The sequence below is a fragment of the Mesoplodon mirus genome (genome assembly GCF_964341445.2).
Source record: "Mesoplodon mirus genome assembly, chromosome: 13".
Taxonomy (NCBI): Eukaryota; Metazoa; Chordata; class Mammalia; order Artiodactyla; family Ziphiidae; genus Mesoplodon; species Mesoplodon mirus.
The window spans coordinates 22,927,035-22,942,122 of NC_138989.1; the positions used below are offsets into that span (position 1 = coordinate 22,927,035).

The 15,088-nt window shown below is 47.1% G+C and overlaps 1 protein-coding gene across 2 annotated transcripts in view; it reads right to left on the reverse strand.

The window, feature by feature from the left end:
* Positions 1 to 14,878, reverse strand: part of AP1B1 (adaptor related protein complex 1 subunit beta 1) — a 51,787-nt gene extending 36,909 nt beyond the window's left edge. For both annotated transcript variants that reach the window (XM_082641662.1, XM_082641660.1), the window contains exon 1: positions 14,725 to 14,878. The gene's annotated coding sequence lies outside the window, so the exon portion shown is untranslated. The remainder of the gene's footprint in view (positions 1 to 14,724) is intronic.
* Between the last annotated feature and the right edge of the window lie 210 nt (positions 14,879 to 15,088).

The following is a 15,088-nucleotide window of genomic DNA, read 5'->3' on the forward strand; positions in this document are numbered from 1 at the left end:
CGTGCTCCCAGTGCAGGAGGCATGGGTTAGATCCCTGGCTGGGGAACTAGGATCCCGCATGCTGCACAGCGCCACCAAAAAAAAATTTTTTTGAGAAAATATTGAGGGACTTCCCTGGTGGCGCAGTGGTTAGGAATACGCCTGCCAATGAAGGGGACAAGGGTTCGATCCCTGGTCCAGGAGGATCCCACACGCCACAGAGCAACTGAGCCTGCACTCTAGAGCCCGTGCACCACAACTACTGAGCCCACATGCCACAACTACTGAGGCTCGCGTGCCTGGAGCCTGTGCTCCGCAATGGGAGAGGCCACTGCAGTGAGAGGCCTGTGCACATCAACGAGGAGTGGCCCCTACTTGCCGTAACTGGAGAAAGCCCGTGTGCAGCAACGAAGATCCAACACAACCAAGATCAATAAATTAATTAATTTTTTAAAAAAGAAAATATTGAATATATTTCAACTTTTCTCCAAGGTCTCAAACTTGCTAATAATAATTAACTGAAGAATACTGAGCTGAGGTTACAGTTTACTTCATCTCTACAATTCAACTTCATCTCTTAAAAATGGGGGATTCAGGGACTTCCCTGGTGGCGCAGTGATTAAGAATCCACCTGCCAATGCAGGGGGCACGGGTTTGAGCCCTGGTCCAGGAAGATCCCACATGCCACGGAACAACTAAGCCCGTGCGCCACAACTACTGAGCCTGCACTCTAGAGCCCGCGAGCCGCAAATACTGAAGCCAGCGCGCCTAGAGTCCGTGCTCCACAACAAGAGAAGCCACTGCAATGAGAAACCCGCGCACTGCAATGAAGAGTAGCCCCCGCCCGCCGCAACTAGAGAAAGCCCGTGCACAGCAACGAAGACCCAAAGCAGCCAAAGATAAATAAAAAAATAAATTTAAAAAAAATGGGGAATTCACCACTGACAGGGGATAATGTGAGAATGAAAGACACTGACAACTGCAAACATAAACATCGTAAATATGAAATTCTAGAATAAGCAGAAGAGGCAAAATTAACCTACAGTGACAGAAATCTGATCAGTGGATGCTTCTAGGTGGGAAGGACTGATTTATGTGTGGGTGAAAGAACTCTAGGGGTGACGGAAATGATCTGTATTTAGATGCAGATACTAGCCAAACTGTACACGTAAGAGCTGAGCATTTCACTTGGTGTAAATTAAACAAACATTAATTTTTTTTTAAATAACAAAGTAGAACCCAATGCTGGAGAAGAAAAATAGAGCACTGTATAATCCAAAGGAAATAAAGCCTTTCTGAGTATGACATAAGATCAAGAAGTCTTAAAAGATCTATGAATTCAATTATATAAAAATCAAGTTTTCCTGCATGGCCAAAACCAATAAAAACCAAATGGCGTACAAAACAAAAGAAACACACACACACAAAGTTGCATCACATCACAAAAGCTTATTTTCCTTAATACATAAAAACTGACTACAAAGAGAAGAATGGCGAAGGATGTGACCCATTCATAGAACATGAAATACAACGGTTTAGGCTTACTTGTAAGAGAAATGGAAATTAAAATTACAATGAAATACCATCCATCAGCTATTGGATTGGTAAAGGCCCAGAGGTCTGCTAACACTCCTTGTTGGTGTTGATGTGGGGAAATAGATACCCTCATATGATGCTAGTGAGAGTCTAAATTGCTACAACCTCTATAGTAATTTGGCAACAGCAGTTACCAAAATTGCAAAGGTATTTACCCACTGACATAGCAATTCTGCTTCCAGGAGTTTCTTCTATATGTATAAAACTATGTAGATACAGTTACTCACGTGGCATCCTTTATAATAGCAAAACACTGTAAACACCTTAAATGTCCTCCCACAGAGGACTGACTGGTTTAAAAAATTATGGCACTACAGGGCCTCCCTGGTGGCGCAGTGGTTGAGAGTCCGCCTGCCGATGCAGGGGATACGGGTTCGTGCCCCGGTCTGGGAGGATCCCATATGCCGCGGAGCAGCTGGGCCCGTGAGCCATGGCCGCTGGGCCTGCGCGTCCGGAGCCTGTGCTCCGCGACGGGAGAGGCCACAACAGTGAGAGGCCCGCATACCGCAAAAAGAAAAAAAAAAAAAAAAAAAAAAAATTATGGCACTACATACAGACATGGGGAATACTGTGCAAACATGAAAAAGAATGAGCCAGTTCTACATGTACTCGTATGCAACACTCTCTAAGATATTAAGTGAAAAAAAGCAAGATGAAAAACTATATGTAGTATACTACCATTTCTATTAAAAATTAAAATATTAATAAAAATAAATACCAAGTGTTTGCAAATGCATGGACTATCCTTGAAAGGGTAAATAAGAAAAGTGGACAGTGGTTTCCCCAAGAAAGGAAGCTGGATTACCAATGGTTGGGGTAAGAGACTGACCCTTCATCGTTTACCTTTGTCTATCTTGGGAATTTTATATCCTATGCATGTATCATCTCTTTTAAACATAATGCAGTTTAGAAAACAATGGTGCATCTAATTCAAAACACTATCCCCAGCCCCGGGCTCCTCCTTCAGTCTCTGCTCAAACACGATTGCTCCAGAGGACCCCTCTCCAGACCCAGAGGGGCAGAAGCCTCCTTGACATTTGAGTCAATCATACTGTGGACTTCTCCATAGCCCTCCTCACAACTCTAACTTAGGATCTTTCCTGTTTAATGCTGTCAACCCAGTGACTGGCACAATGTCTGACATATTCCAGGAGTTCACCAAATGTTTGCTGGCAAAATGAAAGGACAGGTTCCCAGAGAAGCTAGAAAACCAAAGTCCCATAACAGATCAAAACAATAGGACTCCCTGATGAGTGCCAGACAGCGACAACTGGGCAAACCGGGAACGTGAGGCTTTGCAGCTAACTTTCCACAAAGATGGCACGGCTGATCCAATGCCAAGATGGCTGCCAGGAATTCTAGCTTTGCTACCAACAGCTGTGTGACCCTGGGCAAATACCCCCCATCTCTGGGCCTTCCTTTCTCCAATTGTCAAACAAGAGAATTCAACCAGATCAATGGCTTTTCAAGCCCCACCCCCCGTCACCCCGTTTCTAAATTGTTTAAAATAAAAGTGGAACTGGGGCCTCCCTGGTGGCGCAGTGGTTGAGAGTCCGCCTGCCGATGCAGGGGATACGGGTTCGTGCCCCGGTCTGGGAGGATCCCATATGCCGCGGAGTGGCTGGGCCCGTGAGCCATGGCCGCTGGGCCTGCGCATCCGGAGCCTGTGCTCCGCAACGGGAGAGGCCACAACAGTGAGAGGCCCGCATACCGCAAAAAGAAAAAAAAAAAAAAAAAAAAAGTGGAACTGCTCTGATTGAAGTAAGGGTGAGGGCCCAGAGCTTGACTCATTTCACTATGCCCACTTTTCCCCCTCCTCACCGGGGGCCCTTCAGACACCCCATAGTTCCATAGAACAAAGTTTGAAAACAAAGTTTAAAGGACAAGATCCCTCCTGCATCTCATGTTCTATGATTCCTTGCTAGAGGTGGAATCCACTTCCTCACCAGAGTGTTCTTCCTGGGTATCAAACAAGAGAAAATGGAGCATGATCATTCACAGAGCCTGACAGAAAACGTTTCCAAGGGGACAAAAAAGAAAACAAATTCAGAATGCAGCCAGGGCCAGCAAACCTCATTAGGTCTTCAGTAGAAGGGAAAACAGTAACAAGCCAAGCAATTCCCCAAATGGCCAGCCAATGGCCAGGGAGAGGACTTTTCTAGTCTCAGGGCAGTGGTTCATGTCAGAGCAGCCCATACTCTGCAGTTGGACGAGAAGCATGAAGTTAGCAGCACCAGCACAGTGGACTGCGCGCCATCAGCATCCAGTGATGGAACCAGGGAGACTATCGGTGTAGTGAGACCAGCCGGAGAAGGTGAGGAAACAAAACGGGGAGAGAGACATCTGACAAGGTCTGATCCAGCTCCCAAGACCCATCTCTGAATTCAAGGATATCCGGGCAGGGAAGACTGATCCTTAAAAGTCTGTGTTGGTGGCTTCCAACTTCAGTGCTGAAATTCACTGTTAAGCCCTTGCCTGATGAATAGCTTTCAGAAACCTGCTCAAGGACAGTCAAGACTAAGCTAGGGGGACTTCCATGGTGGTGCAGTGATTAACAATTCACCTGCCAATGCAGGGGACACGGGTTCGAGCCCTGGTCCAGGAAGATCCCACATGCTGTGGAGCAACTAAGCCTGTGCACCACAACTACTGAGCCTGCGCTCTAGAGCCCGCGAGCCACAACTACTGAGCCCGCGTGCCGCAACTACTGAAGCCCATGTGCCTAGAGCCCGTGCTCCACAATAAGAAGACCTCAATGAGAAGCCTGCGCACCACAATGAAGAGCAGCCCCCGCTCAACGCAACTAGAGAAAGCCCGCGCGCAGCAATGAAGACCCAACACAGAGAAAAATAAAATAAATAAATTGAAAAAAAAAAAAAAAAGGAAAAGGTCCTCACAAGTCAGTACTAAAGTTCACATTACAGACAGGTAAACAGGTAAGGCCACCTTGAAGATTAAAAGGTGAGTCAGCAGTAGAGAAACCAGATTTCAGACTTTCTCTCTGAGACAATGTGGTCACCAAACTCAGATAGGCTCTTTCAAGCCAGTTCAATTACTATGAGAAAAAAAGCTGTATTCTTCTTTGGGCTTGGCACAAGATTTGAAACAAAGGTGGCAGTGGAAGTGGTAATGACAGATGGATATGCGCTATGGGCCAGAAACTACGTAAAGAGTTTTACAGTAATCTGTGAAGAAGGTATTGATAATATCCCAAGTTTACATATAAGGAAACCGAAGCCCAGAGAGGTCAAGGCATTTGTCTGGGGTCACACAGCTAGAAAATGGTAGCGCCGACACACTCTACTCTTGCCCCATAATGAGGTCACACATGTCCCACTGTGTCCAGTGAGGCAGCTCCTCCTCTCTGAGGAAACCCTGGCAGAAACACACACACTCTAAGGCTAAATGGTATGTGAAGTATGTTGCCACACATCCCTGCCGAGTCCCTCGAAGGTTGAATTAGAAGTTATTTTAGGGCCAGCCCATCCAGTTTGGACAGCAGGAATGTCAAGTTTGGTAATGTGCCTAGTGAAAGCCTGTCTGGGTGGGATCACCCAGTTATGGGTCTCCTGGGATTTGGAGGAAAATTGATTAGTCAAAGTCAATCTTCTGAGACCCACTAGCAATTAAAGTCTCAAAATGAAAAGGAACTAAAGGCAGACAAATGGTACATGCAAATGTTCTTCTATCAGCACTGAGTCTCTAGGACTGGATTCTAGCATCAAGGGCCAGTTCTCGACTAATCTACAAGCAGTAATGCGTGGAAAGATCTGCTACCAAGGAAAAGTTCCTTAAAAACAAAATAATAGGGACTTCCCTGGTGGCGCATTGGTTAAGAATCTGCCTGTCAATGCAAGGGACACAGGTTCGCACCCTGGTCTGAGAAGATCCCACATGCCACGGAGCAACTATGCCCATGTGCCACAACTACTGAGCCTGCGCTCTGGAGCCCGTGAGCCATAACTACTGAAACCCGCACTCCTAGAGCCCTGCTCTGCAACAAGAGAAGCCACTGCAATGAGAAGCCTGCATACCGCAACAAAGATTAGCCCCCACTCGCCGCAACTAGAGAAAGCCTGGGCACAGCAATGAAGACCCAACACAGCCATAAATAAATAAATAAATAAATAAATAAACGAAATAATAGGGGCTTCTTCTGAACAATCCTTAAATCAATGAAGATGAGGAAACAGAGGCCAAAGACTACAGAACTAGGCTCCTGAGACCTCAGTTTTCCCGCCTATACATTGGGAACACTTTCTGAAAATCTGTCACATTTTGGATATAGCATGTTTAACAGTGTGGAGCACCATTGGCTCCAAGCCTGCAACTGCGCCCCACACAGGAGCTCACACACAGTAGACAAAGAGCAATCTTTTCCTGATGGCCCCTACAGATTCAGAGGTTAGGTGAAGGACTTCAGGGGAACAGCAGAGTAATCATGCCCTCCAGATAACTGCCACCAAAGCTCTGAGGAGGAGACTTTGAGATAAGTGGAGCATCAAAGGAAGCCCTCTTGGATTAAAAGGGGCTTGGCTGGACATGAAAATATGTGTTGGATTTGGAAAGGGTGGGGCGAAGGTGACATGGAGAAGACCCACAAGATGCCAGCATAACAGGGAGTGAATTGGGAATAACTAAACCAACACAAACACTGGCTGGGGCACAGGTTCTGTGCTAAGTAATTTAGAGCCCCTGTGTCATTTAATTCTCCAGTAACCTATTTAAAAATGAGGAGTTAGAGATGCTGAGAGAGGAGTGACATATCCAAGGCCAAAACAAGCACACATATTTAGGAGTCTGTGAGAGTCCTGCTTGGCTGAAGGCAAGATCATGGCAGGGAAAGGAGCAGATGAGGTTAGTCAGGGAAGGATGAGATTCAAAGACAGCCTTGGATGCCAGGGTGAGTTGGACCCTGCGAGCAGAAGATGCAGTGATCTTATTAAATGACAAGTCTCATGCTAACAAGCATTTGATGCTACTCATCACTCTATCCTCCTTGAAACATTTTCTTCCCTTGGATTCCAGGATGCCATGCTCTCTACTTTCCCTTCTACCCCACTGTCTAGTCTCCTTTGTTCCTCCTCCTCTCCCTCTCCTTCAACACCTGGAGTGCCCCAGGGCTCAGGCCTGGTTCCTCTGCCCTTTCCCAGAGGCCCTCTTCCCTCCTCCAGCTGCTTGCTTCATCCAGTGTCGTGCCTTTAAGTACCATCTATGTGCTGACAACTCACAACTTTACATCCCCAGGCCCAACCTCTCCTCTGAACTCCCAGCTCATATATTCAAAGTGCCTGATATCACTGGAATATCTATATAGCTAACAGGCAGCTCAAACTTAAAATGATAAAAACTACCACTTGCTTCCTCCTATCCCCCAACTGACTCATCCTGCAGTCTTCATTATCCAGTTATTACCAAACCCATCTTTGACAGGTTCTCAGGCCCAAAACCTCAGTTACCCTTGATAACACACTCTCTCTCATATCACACATCTAATCCATCAGCAATTCCTGTCGGGCCTACCCTCAAAATGAATTCAGAGTCCATGAAGGGGCTTCTCACAAGCTCTATCACTACCACCTGGCCCCAGGCCATCATCCCCTCCCACTGAGATTGCTACCAAAGCTGCTTCCACACTGCACCTGACAACCCATCCCGGCAACAGCCAGAATGGTCCCATGACAGTCTAAATCAGACAGTGGCACCCCTTTGCTCAAAATCCCCCAATGGTTCCCTGTCTCACTCAGAGTAAAAGCCAAAGTCCCTACCATGGCCTCATGGCCCACAAAGCCCTGGATGAGATGCATACCCCCTTCTGTCTCTCACACACACACACCCTCCCTGTCATTATCTCTTTCAAACTCTTCTTCCACTGTTCTCCCCATCACTCCCTCAGTTCCAGCCATATGGGCCTCTTTGCTGATCCTGGAACACAACAGGCATGTTTCAACCCCAGGGCCTTTGCACATGCTGTTCACTTTGCCAAGAAGGCTCTTTCTCTAGAAAGTCTCATGGCTCAGCTCCTCATCTTTTTTCCCCCCATCTAGTTTTATTGAGATATAATTGACATACAGCACTGTATAAGTTTAAGGTGTACAGCATAATGATTTGACTTTCATACATCATGAAATGATAATCACAATAAGTTTAGTGAACATCCATCATCTCATATAAATACAAAATAAAACAAAAAAAATTTTTTCCTTGTGATGAGAAATCTAACAGTTTACTGTCAACAACTTTCATACACAACATACAGCAGTGTTAACTATATTTATCATGTTGTGTATTACATTCCTAATACTTATGTATCTTTTAACTGGGAGCTTGTACCTTCTGACTGCCTTCATTCAATTCCCCTTCCCCCAACCCCCACCTCTGGTAACCACAAATCTTATCTCTTTCTCTATAAGTTTGTTTGTTTTTTCAAGTATAATTGACCTACAACACTATGTTAGTTCCTTTTACACAACACAGTGATTCGATATTTATACATATTTCCAAGTTATCACCACAGTAAGTCTAGCTGTGATATGTCACCATACAGATATTACATAGTTATGGACTATATTCTCCACGCTGTACATTTCATAACTGTGACTCATTTATGTTGTAACTGGAAGTTTGTACCTCTTAATCTCCCGCACCTATTTCTTTCCTCCCCCCCACCCCAGTCCCTCACCTCTTTTTTTTCTTTTTTTTAATATCTTTATTGGAGTATAATTGCTTTACAATGGTGTGCTAGTTTCTGCTTTATAACAAAGTGAATCAGCTACAAATATACATATATCCCCTTATCTCCTCCCTCTTGCGTCTCCCTCCCACCCTCCTTATCCCACCCTCCCTATCCCACCCCTCTAGGTGCTCACAAAGCACTGAGCTGATCTCCCTGTGCTATGCAGTTGCTTCCCACTAGCTATCTATTTTACATTTGGTAGTCTATGTATCCCTCACCCCTTTCATGTCTTGGCTCAAATGTCACCTTCTCACTGAGGTCTTCTCTGACCACTTTATTTAAAACTGTACACGCCCCCAACAAATCCCCCACACTTCCTATCTTTCTTTCCTCTTTTTGTTTTTTCCTCTAAGTACTTATCACCAACATAGGATAAAACACTTATCTATTTTTTCCCCTCCATAATGAAATTCCATAAGGACAAGGATTTTGTTCATTTTGTTCCCTACCGTATTCCTAGCTCTTAGACTGGTGCCTGGCAAGTAGTAGGTGCTCAGTAAATATTCAAATGACTGGTGCTCAATCCTCCTCTTGGGGATATTTCATGTTTTGTAAACGAACCTCAGCTAGAGAGCAGCTTCCCAACGTTGATTTCATGGTGTTTGCCAGGGTCAGAGCTACATCTGTTCTGGTTGTCAAGCTATTTTGAAATTGAGAATGCCAAACGCCCTAGCCCATTTTACAGACAGTAAAGGGAAGGTAAGTAAATAAATGATAAGAGAGAGAAGAAAGGGCAAAGCGTAGAAGGTCAGGTGGCAACATCACCAATGGGGAAAACGTTCAGGCCACTTCCTTCAGATCACCATCAGATCACTATCCCCAGCCCTGGGCATCAGCTCAGAGTGACCAGAGCTGCAGGAAGTGGGGAAACAAATTGCTGGGGGAGGTGTGCAGAGGGGGCTCTGACACAGGCTATGATGTGAGCTCAGCTAGGCCCTTCCTTCCGCCTATAACCCTCCAGGCCCACAGGCCTTCTATGTTCCTCTAGTTGCCAAGCTCTTCACTGCCTTCATACTTGCTGATCCTTCTGCCTGGATTATCTCTCCAGCTTCTAGACTTATCTTTCAAATCTCAGCTTAGGTGACATCACTTCAAAGATACCATCCTTGAACGCACTAAGTAGGTATTTTTCTGTCCTCATAGCCCAGTACTCCTATTCACATATTTACTGAGCCATAAATAGGTCTATACGCTGGGGATGAAGCAGTGAATTAAACAGACAAAAACCTTTCCCTTCATGGAGCTTACATCCTAATGGCAGACAGGGACTATAAGCAAGATAAATAAGTAACATATATAGTATCTCAGACAGTGATAAATGCTATGGAGAAAAAGAAAGCAGGGAAGGAGGACAGGGAGTGTGGGGGAGGACAAGTGGGAGGTTGAAATTTAACCAGGGTGGCCACAAAAGGCCTCCTTGAGAGGTGACACTGCCTGGGGAAGAGCCTTCCAGGCATAAAAAATAGTGCAAAGGTGGGAGTATGTCTGGCCTGTTTGAGGAACAGCAGGGAGGCGATGTGGCTTGAACAGAGTGAGCTGTGAGCAGGGCAGTGGGTTATGAGGTCAGAGAATGGAGGGGGCCTTACAGGTCAAGGTAAGGACTCTGGCTTTTACTCTGAATGAGCTGAGAGCCACTGGAGGTTTTTAAGCAATAGTCCTGAGATCTGGCTTACATTTTAACAGAGGTGAGCTGCTCTGCCTCATTTCCCTCATGATTTACCTGTTCTTCTAATTATTACATTTGTTGTCTATTTCTTCTTTGTCTCTCTCCCCCACTAGAATGTGGTAAGCAATCCAAGGGCAGAAACTGTCTGGCTTGTTTACCTGTCACCACATTTAGCCCAGTGCTGGCACACGGCAGGGCTCAATAAATACTGAATGAATGAAGGAACGAACAAACGAATAAATGAATGTTGGGCATATGAAGGCTCTGTCCTCAGTGTCTCAACATCCAGCCACCTAGCCCTTAGAGATCAGAGTGAAAACCACAGAACAGACTCAATAGCTTGCTATAATGAAATTTTGTCATTCTACTCTAAATATGCTTAGGACCCTAAAAGCAATTAGGGTGTGATAAAAAAGTAAGTCACCCAAGGCTAGTCCTCTATAGAGCTCAGCTGTAACGAATGTCTTCAGTGCTGAAAAACAACACTGAAGGGCTGGTTTTAAAACTTTTTTTTTTTTTTTAAACTTTCTGGCCACGCCACACAGCTTGTGGGATCTTATTTCCCATACCAGAGATTGAATCCGCACCCCCTGCAGTGGAAGTGTGGAGTCTTAACCATTGGACCGCCACTGAAGTCCCAGTTTTAAAGCTTTTGAGACCTGACTTCCAAACCTACCATCTTGCACCTCAAGTCCACAGAGGAGACAATGGATCAGTGACTAAGGCATCCTGTCTGATAATGACCTCTGGGCATTCTGTAGTCAACCAACCATACTGTTACCTTGACTAGAGAAGCCCTCCCAACTTCAGGGAGACCCTCTTAATGGAGGTCAGAGGTCAAGCCCAAGGCCAAAGACCCAAAAAGCATGAGGCTTGGGAGGCTAGAACCATAGCCAAGTTCTTCCTCAGCTCCATTAAATAACAGGAGACAATTCAAGAACAAGGGACTGGGAAAGGAAAGGTGGCCACAGAGGGTACAACCTGGGCTCTCAAGGGGTCTACACAACCTAACAGGCACAACCATACCACAACTGCAAAACGAGAATTACAATGTCACATACTTGAGGGGTTTGTGAGGCTAAAACAAGTGAATACATACAAAGCCCTCAGCAGTACCCAGCCCACCAAGTGCTTGATAAATGTTAGCCACTTTTACTACTACACAGGGAGAGCCATTACCACCAGCATCTCCTGCTGCTCCCCAACCCCCAGGTCTCTGGAGGCCCTGAAGCACTCTGATGGCTGGCTGGGTGGGAGCAGTAGTTCGAGAGTAGTTATTCCCACCATTGGGCAGATTTCTCCCTACCCTCCTTGGGTGACATAAGGATGGACAGGAGATCACCTGGGAAGTGCTCTGAATTCCTTAGGAGTCAAGGAATCCTAAAAATTCAATGTGATATTCATTCACCAAACATTTACGGAGCACCTACTATGTGCCAGATATTTCACTAGGTGCTGGAGACACAGACAGTTAAAACAAGTCCTCTCCAGGGATTAAGAGCTGTTTACTTAGAAGACAGCCAAGTATACAGACAATGACAACCCACTGTGATCAATGCCACAGGACATCCAGCTCAGGCCTGCAAGATGGGGGAGATGATCAGATGGGAAGCACCAAGTAGTCATCTAGCAAAGAAGCAGGTGTGTGTGACAGGAACTGGTGCTCAGCACAATGCAAAGACACAGAGGTAAACAACTGGGGCTGGCAGAAGTGGCAAGCAGTTGAGTTTGACTGGAACCTGGGGAGAGGCTGGAAGTGAGGAGTAGGAGAGATGAGGCAGGAGAACCCGGCAGAGGTCAGAGCTCAAAAGGCTTTGACGGCCATGCTAAGGAATGTGAGTTTCAGCCTGAGAGCAATGAGGATCCACTGATGGATATTCAAGCAGAATTTTTTTTTTTTTAAAGGATTCCCCACTTGCCCAAGTAATATTCTCTCTCTGGAGTTATTTGTTCCTCTCTGTGTGAAGCGAAGAAGAACACAAAAACCATTCCTGTGCTCTGATAATTTATCAGTGACCTATCTTAGGCAAAAAGACCTGTTCAGAAAAAGAAATACCTACAAGCAACAGATGCCCCTTTAGCTTTCAGAAAGACACCAAAGCACGAAACTCATAACCAAGCAATGTTTGCTCACCATCAGCACATCAGGCTTTGGAGCCAGGCGTGGGGGTTTTCAGGAAGTGAGCAGTCAAGACATGCAACAGCTTCAAAGGATGACTAGAAAAAGATGAAAGTCCAAGCCCAGAGCCAGCAGGACCAACAGACTGAATTTCTTCTGAAACACTTTTAGGAAGTGAAACAAGAAGGATGGGAGAAGTCCTGTGTACATAAAGGTCTCTGTCTGCAGATGGAAGTAACACCCCCAAAACCAGGCCCCCAGTGGGCGTCAACTGCCTAGGGTCAAGGCACCCACCACCACAACAGGCTCTGACAAATGTCCTTGTCCAGCCCCCACATATGCCAGTGTTCAGTGCGGGGCGGGGGGAAGGGGAAGGTATTATTTGAGAGCTGAGGTAAAGAAGGCTCCAGGTTACACTACCAAGAAGCTGCTGAGCTGGGACTGGAACCCAGGGTTGACTGATGGGGAGTCGAGGAGTGCTTTTTCCATCACACCTCGGAGCTATTCATGTCGCTCAGGTGAAGCCTCTGCTCAAACCACACTCAACAGATCATCTCTACACAACCTCTAAGGGATCTGAGTCTTTGAAAACTAGTGAAGCCACTCTTCATGAAGCTGCTCTAAGAGGTCGAAGGAGCCTGGTGGGCTCAACTCAGGACAGGGAGCCAGATGCTCTGAGCTCTGCTCATGTTTCTACCATCTGTGACAAGTCACTTCATCTCAAATCCTCCCTTGGAAGGATGGGGATAAGGTGACAATATTAAGTTTCCGTGAATTCAATGGAACTAGGAGAACAGATCGTAGAGTTTAAAAACAGGCACTACAGTAATATTTATATCACAGCTTTCTTCAGAAGTATGTAGAAACCCTCAAGGGTTCGTTAAGGCTTATAATACCTAGGAGTGGGTAGGAAATCAGCAGGTCTGTGCTGCTGTCAGGGAAACTGAGGCAGAACAGGAGCAAGTGAATGTCTCTGCAAAGGAATAAGGCTCAGACTCACAAAGCCTCATCCTCTGGCCATAAAACCACCTTACCAGCTCCTGGACAAGATGTGGCTCCCCAGTCAAGAAGCCATGGGACCTGTACTTTTCTCAGAGACACAGACCCTTCCCTTGGGAATGTTCTTTAAGAACCCAGGGCCAAAAGATCCTCTAGCGGTCATGTGGTTCCTCTCTTCACTCCAAAAAGAATGCAGCTCAACCACTCTCAAGAGAGGTTCTGGATATTGCTTTTTTCTTTCTTTTTTTTTAAATTAATTTCTTTAGTTAGTTTTTTGACTGTGTTGGGTCTTCATTGCTGCACGCAGGCTTTCTCTAGTTGCAGCAAACTGGGGGCTACTCTTCGTTGAGGTGCCCGGGCTTCTCATTGTCATGGCTTCTCTTGTTGTGGAACACGGGCTCTAGGTGCATGGGCTTCAGTAGTTGTGCTGTGTGGGCTCAGTAGCGGTGGGTCACAGGCTCTAGAGCGCAGGCTCAGTAGTTGTGGCACATGGGCTTAGTTACTCTGCGGCATGTGGGATCTTCCCGGACCAGGGCTCGAACCCATGTCCCCTGCATTGGCAGGCGGATTCCCAACCACTGCGCCACCAGGGAAGTCCTGGATATTCTTAAATTCATTTCATGGCCAGCCTGTTTTATGTCTCACAGTTCTCAATAGTCAGGAAAAACTTCCTCTCTTGCCCTGAAAGGTAATCAGTTATAGCAATAGCCTGCAGGGCTGTTTCATCCTGAAGAAAGTGAATCAAATACTCCTTATGAAGATCAGACGAGAAGCAAGAAGGCTACATCTTTATATACGTGCAAATTTAATGGTAGCTAAGGATATTAAATAGCCCCTACACCCCAACCTTGCCCCAGCCTCTCCTTTGTCTCTGCACTTACAGGTCCTTGAGAGCCTGGGTGGGAACCCTGGCTCTTGTCTATACTACCCGATTGAACTTACAGGTGTGATTTAACCTCTGTGCCTCAGTTTCCTCGTGGATAAAATGGGGATAACAACAGTAGCTACCTCACAAAGGTTGCTGGGAAGCTTAAATGTGGCATTATAAGTGCCTAGCACAGGGCTTGGTACACAGTAGGAGCTCAGTAACCAGTAGCTAGCATGTCCATCAGTACTTTTGGCATTATTACAGGTGTCCCCAGTTAACTTGTCCGTGAGGTGCCTACGGACAGACCAAGCCCAACCCCACCCCAGAGGAGGCGGCGCCGGGCCATTTCTTAGTTTTTCTTTTTTTCCTTTTTGAACCTTGGCAAAGAGATAAGGCCCTGAACGACGAGGAGGCCTCAAGATAGCCACGGGGGTGACTGTGCCGGGGGAACCAGTACCCGAAGAGAAGTTTCCTGTCTGGCCAGGCGCAGGCTCCCTCAGGCCTAAGTCTAGGAGTCTCTCCGGGAGGGCGCCCCGGGAGGGACTGCGGACTTGGGGTGGCTGGGGTGCAGGCCGGTGGCCAAGGGGGCGCGAATGAATGAACCCGCAGCCCTTCTGCCTCGTCCTGGCTTGGGAAGCCACTCTAGCCCCTCCAGCTCCCTGTCCTCTCCGTGACCTTTGACCCCAGAAACCCCTCACCTCAGACCCCTGACTCCCCGCCCCACCACTTCTCCGGCCTTGCCGGGCTTCCCGTTTCCTCACCCACAGGTCCGAACGGCTCCCGGCGCCACGGCGCTGCTCGACGCGGCAGTAAAATGTCTGCGGCCTTGTCCTCCCGCTCTCCCGGTGCGTCCGTGCCGCCGGCCGCTCCGAGCCCCACGGCTGTCACCTGCCGGGCGGAAGTGAGCTGCCCGCGCGCGGGCACTTCCGGTGGACGCACGGGCTGGGGGCGGGGTCAAGGGTGCACTGGCTGGGGCGGGGGTTGGGGCCCGCGGGGTGGGGCCAGAAGGGGCGCGGCCTACCGGAATTAACTCCGCCCCCGACACGTCCTTCTCTGCCGCTGTCTTCGGTAGAGCGCGGAGAAAAACTAGGCCAGCTAACCGTTAAGCAATTTAACGTGATGGAG